This window comes from Phyllobates terribilis, unplaced genomic scaffold (assembly GCF_046119375.1).
Source record: "Phyllobates terribilis strain yellow unplaced genomic scaffold, ASM4611937v1 Scaffold_8__6_contigs__length_399053987, whole genome shotgun sequence".
Classification (NCBI taxonomy): domain Eukaryota; kingdom Metazoa; phylum Chordata; class Amphibia; order Anura; family Dendrobatidae; genus Phyllobates; species Phyllobates terribilis.
The window spans coordinates 194,576,671-194,591,130 of record NW_027362768.1 but is presented as its reverse complement, the minus strand read 5'-3'; positions in this window follow the sequence as shown (position 1 = coordinate 194,591,130).

Genomic DNA, 14,460 nt, shown 5'->3' with positions numbered 1-14,460 from the left:
TAGAGCTACAGATACTCACTGTGCTGTATATAGGGCTACAGATACTCACTGTGCTGTATATAGAGCTACAGATACTCACTGTGCTGTATATAGGGCTACAGATACTCACTGTGCTGTATATAGGGCTACAGATACTCACTGTGCTGTATATAGAGCTACAGATACTCACTGTGCTGTATATAGGGCTACAGATACTCACTGTGCTGTATATAGGGCTACAGATACTCACTGTGCTGTATATAGAGCTACAGATACTCACTGTGCTGTATATAGAGCTACAGATACTCACTGTGCTGTATATAGGGCTACAGATACTCACTGTGCTGTATATAGAGCTACAGATACTCACTGTGCCTGTATATAGAGCTACAGATACTCACTGTGCCTGTATATGACGCGCCCCCTGGGCCATATTCTTTAGGGGGAATATCCGGAGCCGGATCAGATGGGGGTTGTAGTCTTCCGAGTGGCTGTGACCCGGTCCGTGCCCAGGGTGTCAAACTCAGTTGTATGTGGCAGTCCTACAGATGTTAATAAGTTCTTAATGTCGACTACGCCACCCGTTGTATTGCGGTCACTATGGCCGCCGCTGCAGCAGGGTCCGCTGAGGCTGATGGTGTAGGTGCAGCTTTTGATGGTATAACCCCCAACGGGTGGGGTATAGCCTCAGGGGGTCAGGTGCAGAGGATGGGGGTTGTGGTGGTGCAGCATAGATGTTAAAGGAAGACAGAGTCGGGTTATGCAGTTAAGGGTATTTACTCACTGCTGATGTTCCGGTCACTCCAGCTTCAAGTGACCTCCCGAGCCGTGCTGCATCCACCAGGTCCTGGATCCAGCCAACCCCCAAGTGAGTCCGGAGCGTGACCCTGAGCTCTCCTTCTGTCCTTTCTCTGGCCGTCCCCACTAGTGATCCACCCAGGTCCAGCTCCCTCGGGCCTTCTGTTGGGAGACCCTTGGCCTTGGGTTCCCTGACCCTCCACGTGGTATGCCTTCGGGGTGGATGTGGTGGGTGGCCGTGGCAGACGCTGCCCACGGCCTCCGGTCTCTGGCTGGGGTGTGTTTTTGCCCCCACCAGCTTGGGTTCCGGTACCCTGATGCCGACTCTTCACCCGTGGATTGGATTTGGGGTCTCAGAGTCCTCTCTTCTGTTTCCCCCTCTGGGTCTCTCTTGCTTTCTCCTCTCTCTCTCTCTGGGGCTGCTCTGCTCCTCCGCTTCTTACTTCTCTGCAAAGACTGACTGACTGACCCTGTTCTTAGTTGGTGCCCACCTTATATACACCCTCTATGTGTGAGCTCAGGTGACCAGCACCCAATGAGCTCCTATCTTTACCCAGGCTGCTCCCCCTATCTGCCCCTACACTACTTGGGATGTACCACCCCCCTCCCACTCCAGCCAGGAACAGACTCGGTCGTACCTGCACATTTCTAAGTGGGAGTACCGTCGGCCTGTTCCTCGGAAATGGGATGTATGTAGTGCATGCAGCCTACCGAGCTCAGTTCCACACTCCATCCTTACCCGGGAGTGGAATATCACACCTCTGGGTTGAGGTGCAATACCCCTGTAGCAGCCGAATCCTCAGGGTGCTACATTCCCCCCTGGTAAATCACAGCACGTCCTCGGGCTGTAAGACATAACACCAAAAACATACAAATTTTTGCATAAACATATAAAACATATAAAACATTATATATATATATATATATATCAATATAAAACATTCTCGTCGCCTCTGGCTCCTCCTCCGGTCACTGTGCAACGTGTGACCGGGTAAAGTGCGACAGTCTCTCTAGAAAACTGGTTTTCCTATAAAACCGGTAGGGGGCGCTTTAGGACGCGCAACTATATACATGGATATGGCCGCTCTCAGTCCTCGGCCAGGTATTAGGGAGGAATGACCGCTCTCAGTCCTCGGTCAGTGGGATTAAGGGAAATACGGGTAACAGTTCACACATGCTGGTCCCAACGGGGACTATATTAGCAACAGCAACAGTTTCAGTTTCAGTTTCAGTTTCAGTTCACGGTTTCAGTTTCAGTTTCAGTTCACGGTTTCAGTTCACGGTGCCCCGACGGGCAACTATATACAGCTTCTGCTTCGCTGTCCTTAGCGACGGCGTCCTCCTGCTCTTGCTTTATGGTTACCTTTGGCTTCAGACCCGTCCGGGTCCTCTTGCTCTTCCTCCTCACACCGCAGCTCTTCCTCCGTCAGGCGATGCACATGGAGGGCGTAGGGACCTTTGGCACACTTGTGCCGGGTGAAGGTGACCTCGTCCCCGATGTAAAGGTCACGACCTCTGTGTCCCTCCGGTAGGTGGGACTCAACGTCTCTCCTGGTTACGAAGACGTCGCCTAGGGTGTGGTGGTCTCGGATGAAGCCCCACCCATGCTGCAGGTTAAACTTTATCACAGTCCCGGTGGTGCGGGGACTATGCGCTGCACGGGGGTCTCTCCTGGCCCGGCTCTTCTGCTCCGCGCTCTTTACTTGAGCTAGCTGTTCCCGGACCCGCCTCTCTCTCCGCTCCCTCTCGAAGTCCTCGAGCTGTTGGCGGCAGCACTCAGCACGCTCCGCTGCAGCTGCCCGAGTCTCTTGAGTGAACCCCATAAGATCTTCTCCGGTGGGGTCCCACTCAAACTGTGCTTCCGCTAGCGGGGGCGAGATCCTCTTTACGGGCTTTGGAGCCGGGATCAGGGGTTCATCCAGGGGTCTCTCTCTCCGGAGTCGGAGATGGTGGAACTCCGGTGGCCATATAAATGGCTGCCCATCCGGGCACGTATGCTGGGCGTACAGGTCCTCTCCCAGATGCGGCACTCTTGGTCTTATGGGCGCGGTGGTGGTGGCGCCCGGGTTGCCCGGGCCTTGCGGCCAGGCCTGGGGTATCTGGAAGGTAAAGGGCACCGTAAGGACGGCGGCGCCCTGGGCTACTTGGCCCTGCGACCAGGCCGGGGGCTCCGCGGAGGTAGGGGGCGCTGTTGGTATTGCGGCGCCCGGGGGTACTAGGCCTTGCGACCAGGCTGGTGGTACTTCCTGCTTGGTCACGCTCGGGGTCGAGGCGTGTGACGTCACAGGGGTCGCGGCTCCCGTTTGAGGCCTAGTCTGCGGCGGTGACGTTGCAGCGACGGGCACGGCAGGATAGACTTCGGGCTCTGCGACGGGGAGCTGGGGCAGGTACGCGGTTTCCCGGTGTGGGGTATAGACGTCCCCTTTACCTGCCTCCACTCGTTCGGCTCCCTTCTCGGCGCCGTCTCCGGCCTTCAATCCTCCCGCGCCATCCTCAGAGGCGGTCTGTCTCCTCGTCTCGGGTGGCGTGCTCCGCTGACAGGTCTCGGTCTGCTGGGCCATCTCACGGCTCCACTCCGCCAACGTCTCTCGCTGCACCCGGGCCATCCTCCTTGCGAGGCCCTCCAGAGCGGTCTGTGCACACTCCCGGTCTCGGGGGGGCTGTGCTAGGACCTCCACTAGGCCTAGTGGGGTCGTTGTTTACAGCAGGCTCCTGACCAACGGGTCGGTGCTGCTCTGCTCTCCTACAGTCGTCTCCAGCAGGCTCCTGGCCAGCGGGCCGGTGCTGCTCTGCTTTCTCGCCATTTCCGGGTAAGCTCCTCCGATACTCTTCTCCAGGCTTCTTGCCTCCGGGTGCGCTCGCTCTAGACTGCTCCAGGCGGCACCCATCTTTGTTCTCTCCTTTCGTCTCCTCCCACCTCTAGGGCGGTCCCGGGGCCACTTGGTGACTGTCAGCTCCAGGGGCTGTTCTTTCACGCTGACAGACACCTCTAGCATCACAGTCTCTGTTGGTGGGGGCGGTTTCCACTTTTGGCGCCATTTTCGGTCCTGGCCCACGATGGGAGGTGGCCTCTCGCCACCCTCTGGCACGCCCATAATGGCGTCCGCTCTTCCAAGGCGGGAAACCTTTGGAAATGGCGGGAATCGCTTCCCAGTGGCGGGAAACTCTGCAGATGGCGGGAAAACGCTGTTAATGGCGGACAACCGGCTGGAATCGACTGGTGATGGGGTCCGATGGCGGGGACCCTCCGGAACCGGCAGGAGACTTCTTTTTGAGGTAAACTCGTCCTTTTCTTCAGGCACGCAGTACCCGGTTGTTGTGGGCACGTAATCCTGCCGACTACGCCAAAGTTGACGCGCCCCCTGGGCCATATTCTTTAGGGGGAATATCCGGAGCCGGATCAGATGGGGGTTGTAGTCTTCCGAGTGGCTGTGACCCGGTCCGTGCCCAGGGTGTCAAACTCAGTTGTATGTGGCAGTCCTACAGATGTTAATAAGTTCTTAATGTCGACTACGCCACCCGTTGTATTGCGGTCACTATGGCCGCCGCTGCAGCAGGGTCCGCTGAGGCTGATGGTGTAGGTGCAGCTTTTGATGGTATAACCCCCAACGGGTGGGGTATAGCCTCAGGGGGTCAGGTGCAGAGGATGGGGGTTGTGGTGGTGCAGCATAGATGTTAAAGGAAGACAGAGTCGGGTTATGCAGTTAAGGGTATTTACTCACTGCTGATGTTCCGGTCACTCCAGCTTCAAGTGACCTCCCGAGCCGTGCTGCATCCACCAGGTCCTGGATCCAGCCAACCCCCAAGCGAGTCCGGAGCGTGACCCTGAGCTCTCCTTCTGTCCTTTCTCTGGCCGTCCCCACTAGTCATCCACCCAGGTCCAGCTCCCTCGGGCCTTCTGTTGGGAGACCCTTGGCCTTGGGTTCCCTGACCCTCCACGTGGTATGCCTTCGGGGTGGATGTGGTGGGTGGCCGTGGCAGACGCTGCCCACGGCCTCCGGTCTCTGGCTGGGGTATGTTTTTGCCCCCACCAGCTTGGGTTCCGGTACCCTGATGCCGACTCTTCACCCGTGGATTGGATTTGGGGTCTCAGAGTCCTCTCTTCTGTTTCCCCCTCTGGGTCTCTCTTGCTTTCTCCTCTCTCTCTCTCTGGGGCTGCTCTGCTCCTCCGCTTCTTACTTCTCTGCAAAGACTGACTGACTGACCCTGTTCTTAGTTGGTGCCCACCTTATATACACCCTCTATGTGTGAGCTCAGGTGACCAGCACCCAATGAGCTCCTATCTTTACCCAGGCTGCTCCCCCTATCTGCCCCTACACTACTTGGGATGTACCACCCCCCTCCCACTCCAGCCAGGAACAGACTCGGTCGTACCTGCACATTTCTAAGTGGGAGTACCGTCGGCCTGTTCCTCGGAAATGGGATGTATGTAGTGCATGCAGCCTACCGAGCTCAGTTCCACACTCCATCCTTACCCGGGAGTGGAATATCACACCTCTGGGTTGAGGTGCAATACCCCTGTAGCAGCCGAATCCTCAGGGTGCTACATATATATGTGGCACCCCAGGGGTCTGGTCTCCACAGTAATAGCAATGTTATGTCTGAGAGCAGGTGGGAGGTCTCTTGGTCAGGAATCCTATGCATGCCACACCTCCTGCCCAGTCCTGGGAGGGGAAGAACTTCCCCTATATAAAGCTGGGGCTGAGGCAGGGTTAGAGAGTAGTAGAGAGAAGAAGAGGAGCAGCTTAGGAAAGAAAGATCAGGAGCTCAGTGGGAGCAGTGCTAAAAGGAATCAGGGGCTGGCAGCTGAAGAGCTCGCCCTGATTGAAGAGTTACCACCGGACCCGGAGTCCGAGGCTGTGGGGATTAACCCAGACCCAGCAGCAGAAACCGCCCGGCAGGGGATTTCAGGTCCTCTGGCCAAGAAACCCGAAGGCACGGTCACACGCGTGGGACCAGCACCGCCGTCGTGGAGCGGAAGCCACTAGAAGGCCCCGAGTCACCGGCCATACGGGTGAGCACCACACGGTACACTCAGGGACGTGGGCTACCTTTACCCGCCTCTAGCAAGGAAGCCAGAAGAGTACAATTAGTTGGGGAGGCCTACAACTCCGCCTGGCCAAGGGGGATCCCATCTGCTCAAGGACTGACCAGGCCCCGACCGCTAGCCAGTACTCCGGGAGGGTCTATCTTTGTCACCAGTAAAGACCCTGAACTACACCGCATCGTCTCTGAGTGGTTCCTGTTAACCCCATCATCCACGTCGGCTGCCCTGAGGCCATACCCCTCCCGTTGGGGGTTATACCATCCACGCTGCACCATCCTTCCACCGGCCTCAGCGGTCTGCCCTGCAGCGGCAGCTCCATAACTGCATTCAACGGGTGGCGTAATCGTCCTACATCTACTGCAAATATACTGCCACTCAGCTTGACTCCCTGGGCACGGACCGGGTCACCGCCACGAGACTACTACCCCTATCGGATCCGGCTCCGGGTAGGCTCCCGCGTGCGCAACGCTACTCAGCACAGGCCCAGGGGCGCGTCAGCTTTTGGTGTAGTCGGCAGGATACCGTGCCCGCAACCACCGGGTACTGCGTGCCTGAAAAAGAGACTTTTAAACTAACCTGTGGTGAAGATTCCCGCCCTCCGGCGCCATCTTCAGCCTTCTTCCCGCCATCCGTGAAGTTTTCCCGCCATCCGGCGCCATTTTCAGCCTTCTTCCCGCCTTCCATGGAGTTTTCCCGCCGTTGGATGCCATCTTGAAGACGCCGCGCGGGAAGAAGAGGGGCGTGGACTCCGAAAGCGCGCGAGAACTGAAGCCCCGCCTCACGTCCAGACGTCGCGTAAGGTCCTGGAAGGAGCCCAGCAGACGCTGACGTCACAGGAGCGCGACGGAAGGTCCTCAACCCTGACGATCCACTGCGGAGCCGCGGCCTACGGAAGAGGATCATCGCAAGGTAGGCCACGGTCCACTAGGGGGGAGGAAGATGTCGGATACGGAGGAGAGCTTCACTGCCTCAACCCCCGCCAGCGCCAGCGCTGCTGCAGTCATGCCTTTCACCATGCCCTATATCCCGGGAGCAGCCTGGCTACCCCAATACTCAGGGAGTCACATACCCTGAATGACTTTAGAGAAAAGCTGGATAGCCTCTTCCAGGTGTACCCCCTCACAGAAGAGCAAAAAGTGAGCATCCTGGTGGCCCAACTAACCGGGGCAGCCCAAAGGGAGGTAAAGTCCTGGCCACCTGGGAGGAGGACCTTCGCAGGGATACTAACCCGGCTGAGGGACACCTTTGATACCCGCACCTCAGCCAAGATTAAGCTTAAATTCTATGGGTGCAAGCAGCGAGCACATGAGAGTATAAGGGACTATGCACTAAACCTACAAGAGGCCCTGAGAGCCATTAAGCAGACCGACCCCGACAGCGTGGGAAACGAGGACAGGCTGTTGACCGAACAATTTATAGAGGGACTATATTGCAATGTCCACCGAACCCAGTTGCGGGCCATAGCCTTACAGGATCCTCATCTGGACTTTGCACAGTTCAAGGACAGAGCCATCCGGGTGCTCCGAGAACCGGCACCGGGTGGCGTTGTGACCCACAGGCGCCCAGCTATCACTTACCACCAGGAGGCGGCGCCCTTGTCGGCAGGGCCTGTGGGGGCTGATGCGCAGGCTTTGAACAATGACCCGGCTCCAGACCTGCACCATCAGGTCCAAGAGCTAGCTAAAAGCGTTGCTGCGCTAACCCGAACTGTGCAGTCTTTACAGGTTTCCACCCCAGGGAAGATCCAGCTGGCATCCGGACCGGAGGACATCCCGTGGCGTCGACCAAGTAGGACCCCACCGGCCAGAGGAAGACCCAGCGACCGATACAACGAGGACGGACAACCCATCTGCCGCCGCTGCAATCAACCCGGACATATGGCAAGGTACTGTCCTTTAAACTGGCACAACCTGGGGTAGAGGGCCAACCCCCAGGAAAAAGATCACCAGGCCCATCGAGCTGGCGCGACAAATATGTGGGAGGACGTCCAGTCTTGCCTGTGGTACTGGATGGAATTCCTATGAGTGCCCTACTGGACACCGGGTCACAGGTCACCACCATCCCGTACGTGCTCTTCAAGCAGTACTGGAATGACTCGGATATAACCCGCTACCCTGACGACGACTTGAGTATCATCGCCAGCAATGGTCAACCCGTGCCGCAGATCGGATTTAAAGAAATGACCATTAAAATCGGTAGAGTCGAACTGGCAGCACAGGGACTGATCATTGTGGACATTGACAAGCGCGAGAGTCACCCAAAGATAACTCTAGGAACTAATGTGATTGAAAATTGTCTTGCAGAGGTGATTTTCATTTTACAGCAGGTTGCCAAGAACGCCAGCTCCGGCCAGCAGCGAGTGCTCCAAAAAGAGATCCGGGCACTGATGCGACGGCAACAAGTGGAACTCTCCGGCGGTGAGATTGGTAGCGTAAGAATGTGTGACCCTTTCCCTATTGCCATACCCCCGAAAAGTGAAATGATGATTTGGTGCCGGGCAGCTATTGGTCTGAGAGGTAGAGATTACCAGGCCATGGTAGAGCCAGTCTACTCAGACAGTAAGCCCACCATTTTGACAGCCCGGGGGGTAGTTGATGTATGCCATGGGAGGGTACCCGTTCGCATAATAAATATTGGGAAAAGGGAAGTATACCTGCCCCGGTATGCTACGCTAGCCAAATTATATACTATCAACCAAAATTCTATACAGTCTGTGGAACCCTTGCCTCCATCTCATCCGGAGGAAGGTAACGGCTCTGAGAAAATAATGGAGGATTGGTGTCAGCAACTACATTTGGGTACTGACTCCACTCCCTCCCACCAGAAACAGGGAGTCTACCGGGTGGTTCAAGAGTACGAGAGAGTGTTTAGTAAACACCCGTTAGACTTCGGGCGAGTCAAGGGGGTAGAACACCACATCCCCACGGGAGACCATCCTCCCATAAAAGAGAGGTATCGGCCCGTACCCCCTGCACACTACCAACACGCCAAGGGGATGCTTAGAGACATGAAGGAGGCTGGGGTAATCAGGGATAGCTGTAGCCCCTGGGCAGCTCCACTAGTCTTGGTCAAAAAGAAAGACAACACCATGAGAATGTGTGTAGATTACTGGAAAATTAACCGTATCACACACAAAGATGCGTACCCCTTACCAAGAATAGAGGAGTCTTTGGCTGCTTTAAAATCTGCTAACTTCTTCTCCACCTTGGATCTCACTAGCGGGTACTGGCAGGTTCCTGTAGCAGAGGCGGATTGGGAGAAGACCGCATTCACCACCCCGATGGGACTTAGCGAGTTTACCTGCATGCCGTTTGGACTCTGCAACGCACCAGGAACCTTCCAGCGATTGATGGAGTGCTGTCTGGGACACCGGAACTTTGAGACGGTCCTGTTATTCCTGGACGATGTCATCGTCTACTCCAAGACCTACGAGGACCACCTGAAGCACCTGGCGGAAGTGTTTGAAGCTCTGGCAAGTTATGGCCTAAAGGTGAAACCTTCCAAGTGTCACCTCCTGAAGCCAAAGGTGCAGTACCTGGGACACGTGGTGAGTGCTGACGGAGTGGCTCCCGACCCTGATAAGATCACCGCAATTAAGGAATGGCCAAGCCCCTCCAGCGTAAAGGAAGTGAGGCAGTTCCTCGGGTTGGTAGGCTACTACCGAAGGTTCATTCCCGGTTTCACCAAAAAGGCAGCTCCTATGCAGGACCTCCTGATAGGCCAGTCCAGGAAGGCCAAGAACCAGAAGCCGCCCTTCAGATGGGAGAAGTTGGAAGAAGAGTCCTTCCGCCAGCTGAAGATGGCCCTCACGGGGGATGAAATCCTGGCGTACCCGGATTACAGCCAGCCCTTTATCCTCTACACCGACGCCAGTAACATCGGGCTAGGAGCCGTGCTATCCCAGATCCAGCAGGGGAAAGAACGGGTAATTGCTTATGCCAGCCGAAAACTGCGACCCACCGAAAGAAATCCTGAGAATTACAGCTCATTTAAGCTAGAGTTCCTGGCAGTGGTGTGGGCAGTCACCGAACGCTTTAAGCACTACCTCGCTTCTTCCCGGTTCACCGTGTACACGGATAACAACCCGTTGACACACCTGGACACTGCAAGACTCGGTGCCCTAGAGCAGAGATGGATGGCCCGCTTGTCCAACTATGAGTTTACAATCAAATGCCGGGCAGGATGCTCCAATACCAACGCAGACGCCCTGTCCAGGATGCCAAACCTACCAGACGTAGGGGAAGATTCAGAGGAACTGGAAGAAGTTGAGCTCCCCGCGTTCCACCGTCATGGGACTATCCAGTATTCCCACCGTGTAAGAAGTAAGCAAACCGCTACGTTCAACCCCTTACCTCATTACAACTGGGTGGAGACGCAAGACAGTGACCCTGCCGTCCGTCTGGTAAAGGAGATGCTGACTCGGCCAGATGCACGCCTTGACCCAGACGCTCCGGAGGAAGCCAAGCAACTGTGGGCTGAGAAGAGTCGACTGTTCCTTTACAAGGGGAAGTTGTGCCGCAGAATGGTTAACTCCCGGACGCATGAACTAATCTGGCAAGTAGTGGTGCCAAGAAGAGACGCAGCTATGGTGATGGAGACATACCACGACGGAGCTGGGCATTTCGGATGGAAGAAGCTGGAGTTCCTGCTGCGCGGGCGGTTCCATTGGGTAGGCATGAGAGGAACCATCGAGAGGTGGTGCAGAGACTGTGGCCCATGCAACTTAAGAAGGAGGGACCGTGCCAGCCAGAAGACTCCCCTGCGGTCCATCATCACCAGACAGCCGTTGGAACTGGTAGCCTTGGATCATGTAAAACTGACCCCAAGCAGAAGTGGCTACGTCTACGCGTTAACCATCGTGGATCACTACTCCCGGTTCTTGGTTGTCGTCCCCGTCAAGGACTTAACGGCTCACACAGCAGCTAGAGCCTTCCAGCAGCACTTCTGCCGTCCGCATGGATACCCGGAGCAGGTGCTGACGGACCAGGGGCCTGCCTTTGAAGCGGAGGTCTTCCAGGAGTTCTGCACCCTGTATGGATGCCGGAAGATAAGAACAACACCCTATCACCCGCAAACTAATGGACTTTGTGAGAAAATGAACCAGGTGGTGATAGATCTCCTGAAAACATTGCCCCTGGAGGAACGCAGTCTGTGGCCTGAGAAGCTGCCCGACCTGGTGGACCTATACAACCACATCCCTGTAGGTTCCACCAACTGTACCCCGGCTTAACTAATGAGGGCAAGACCTGGTAAGCTTCCTGTTGATCTGGAGATGGGAGTCCTGACACCCGAGGACACTTCACCAGAAGCCAACTGGGACACAGAGAGGCAGCAGCAATACCGAAAAGTACAGGAGAGCGTGGAGCATAGTCTCTGTCAAGCTAGGGAAAGACAAGAGAAAACTTACAACCAGTATGCTCCCGCTGTTCCCCTGGTGCCCGGAGAGCAGGTCTTGAAGAGGAAAAGATGGCTCCACAAGTTGGACGACCAATGGGAGAAGGACCCGTACACCGTACTGCCCTCAAGCCACGACAACCCGAAGATCTGTACAATCAGTAAAGACGGAGGGGAAACCACAGCCATTGTATCCCGGGATCACCTAAAGAAGTGTCCCGAACAGCTACGGAACCCTGAAGAGGAACAAGAGGACCCTCGACCCGTAGAGGAAAGGGAAGATATGGTTAGTACTGTGCTCGGAGACTTCCCTCGGTCTTGGACTCAAGTCAATGGTGCTGTTGTGGTACCCGTCCTCACGTTCCTCCAACCAGCATCCCAAGTGCCTACGGAGACACAGGTAGAACTGGAAGAACAGCCGGTCCAGGAGGCAGAAGGCCCCACACAAGCAGACCAGGAAAATCAACCCTCTGCTTATAGTGAGCCTGCCATACCCCTAGTGAGCCAAAGAGTCCGTAGACGGCTGCCCAGTTTACCCTTGACAGCTCCTATACCCTGTAGCTCAGGACCAATCAACCAGCTCCGTAGGTCCACTAGGGTCACTAGAGGCCAGCTGCCCATATGGTGGAGGATCTAAATGTTCAAGCTATTTTATTAATGTTTACCTGTTTATTGTTGCTTGTGTATAATTATGTGTTTCTAGTTATTTATAGGAGTCTTTGGTGGATTTACCGGGAATCCTTTGTGCATATAGTTGGAGCGTAACCCAGGACGGACTGAAAGACTGTTAAAGACTCGGGGCAGGACAGACCCCTACCTGGTTACGTCTCCCTGTGTTGGTGAAATGGACACCCTTGTTTTCCTCAAAAGTTACACCCGGTTGCGGACACGCCGTGACCACCTTATGTGTTGTCTCTATTAGAATGTTATTGTTTGCACCTTGTTATGTTTACAAAAGTATGTTTAGTCCCGGAGTACTAACTTTCACTAGGGGGGAATGTGGCACCCCAGGGGTCTGGTCTCCACAGTAATAGCAATGTTATGTCTGAGAGCAGGTGGGAGGTCTCTTGGTCAGGAATCCTATGCATGCCACACCTCCTGCCCAGTCCTGGGAGGGGAAGAACTTCCCCTATATAAAGCTGGGGCTGAGGCAGGGTTAGAGAGTAGTAGAGAGAAGAAGAGGAGCAGCTTAGGAAAGAAAGATCAGGAGCTCAGTGGGAGCAGTGCTAAAAGGAATCAGGGGCTGGCAGCTGAAGAGCTCGCCCTGATTGAAGAGTTACCACCGGACCCGGAGTCCGAGGCTGTGGGGATTAACCCAGACCCAGCAGCAGAAACCGCCCGGCAGGGGATTTCAGGTCCTTTGGCCAAGAAACCCGAAGGCACGGTCACACGCGTGGGACCAGCACCGCCGTCGTGGAGCGGAAGCCACTAGAAGGCCCCGAGTCACCGGCCATACGGGTGAGCACCACACGGTACACTCAGGGACGTGGGCTACCTTTACCCGCCTCTAGCAAGGAAGCCAGAAGAGTACAATTAGTTGGGGAGGCCTACAACTCCGCCTGGCCAAGGGGGATCCCATCTGCTCAAGGACTGACCAGGCCCCGACCGCTAGCCAGTACTCCGGGAGGGTCTATCTTTGTCACCAGTAAAGACCCTGAACTACACCGCATCGTCTCTGAGTGGTTCCTGCTACCCCCATCATCCACGTCGGCTGCCCTGAGGCCATACCCCTCCCGTTGGGGGTTATACCATCCACGCTGCACCATCCTTCCACCGGCCCCAGCGGTCTGCCCTGCAGCGGCAGCTCCATAGCTGCATTCAACGGGTGGCGTAGTCGTCCTACATCCACTGCAAATATACTGCCACTCAGCTTGACTCCTGGGCACGGACCGGGTCACCGCCACGAGACTACAACCCCTATCGGATCCGGCTGCGGGTAGGCTCCCGCGTGCGCAACGCTACTCAGCACAGGCCCAGGGGGCGCGTCATATAGAGCTACAGATACTCACTGTGCCTGTATATAGAGCTACAGATACTCACTGTGCCTGTATATAGAGCTACAGATACTCACTGTGCTGTATATAGGACTACAGATACTCACTGTGCCTGTATATAGAGCTACAGATACTCACTGTGCTGTATATAGGACTACAGATACTCACTGTCCCTGTATATAGAGCTACAGATACTCACTGTGCCTGTATATAGGACTACAGATACTCACTGTGCTGTATATAGGACTACAGGTATTCACTGTGCCTGTATATAGGACTACAGATACTCACTGTACTGTATATAGAGCTACAGATACTCACTGTGCTGTATATAGAGCTACAGATACTCACTGTGCTGTATATAGAGCTACAGATACTCACTGTGCTGTATATAGGGCTACAGATACTCACTGTGCTGTATATAGAGCTACAGATACTCACTGTGCCTGTATATAGGGCTACAGATACTCACTGTGCCTGTATATAGGGCTACAGATACTCACTGTGCCTGTATATAGAGCTACAGATACTCACTGTGCTGTATATAGGGTTACAGATACTCACTGTGCCTGTATATAGGGCTACAGATACTCACTGTGCTGTATATAGAGCTACAGATACTCACTGTGCTGTATATAGAGCTACAGATACTCACTGTGCTGTATATAGAGCTACAGATACTCACTGTGCTGTATATAGAGCTACAGATACTCACTGTGCTGTATATAGGACTACAGATACCCACTGTGCTGTATATAGGGCTACAGATACTCACTGTGCTGTATATAGAGCTACAGATACTCACTGTGCTGTATATAGGGCTACAGATACTCACTGTGCTGTATATAGAGCTACAGATACTCACTGTGCTGTATATGACGCGCCCCTGGGCCTGCTGTGTCGCGCAGCGTCTCGCGCACGGGGGCTTACCCGGAACCGGATCAGATGAGGGTTGTAGTCTCCGAGTGGCGGGACCCGGTCCGTGCCCAGGGAGTCAAACTCAGTGTGTGGCAGTCTTGATAGATGTTATTTGAGTGTCGACTACGCCACCCGTTGATTTGCAGCTATGGAGCTGCCGCTGCAGGGCAGACCGCTGAGGCCGGTGTAGAATTGTGCAGCGTGATAGTATAACCCCCAACGGGAGGGGTATGGCCTCAGGGCAGCCGACGTGGAAGATGGGGGTAGCAGGAACCACTCAGAGACGGTGCGGTGTATTCAGGGTCTTTACTGGTAACAACGATAGACCCT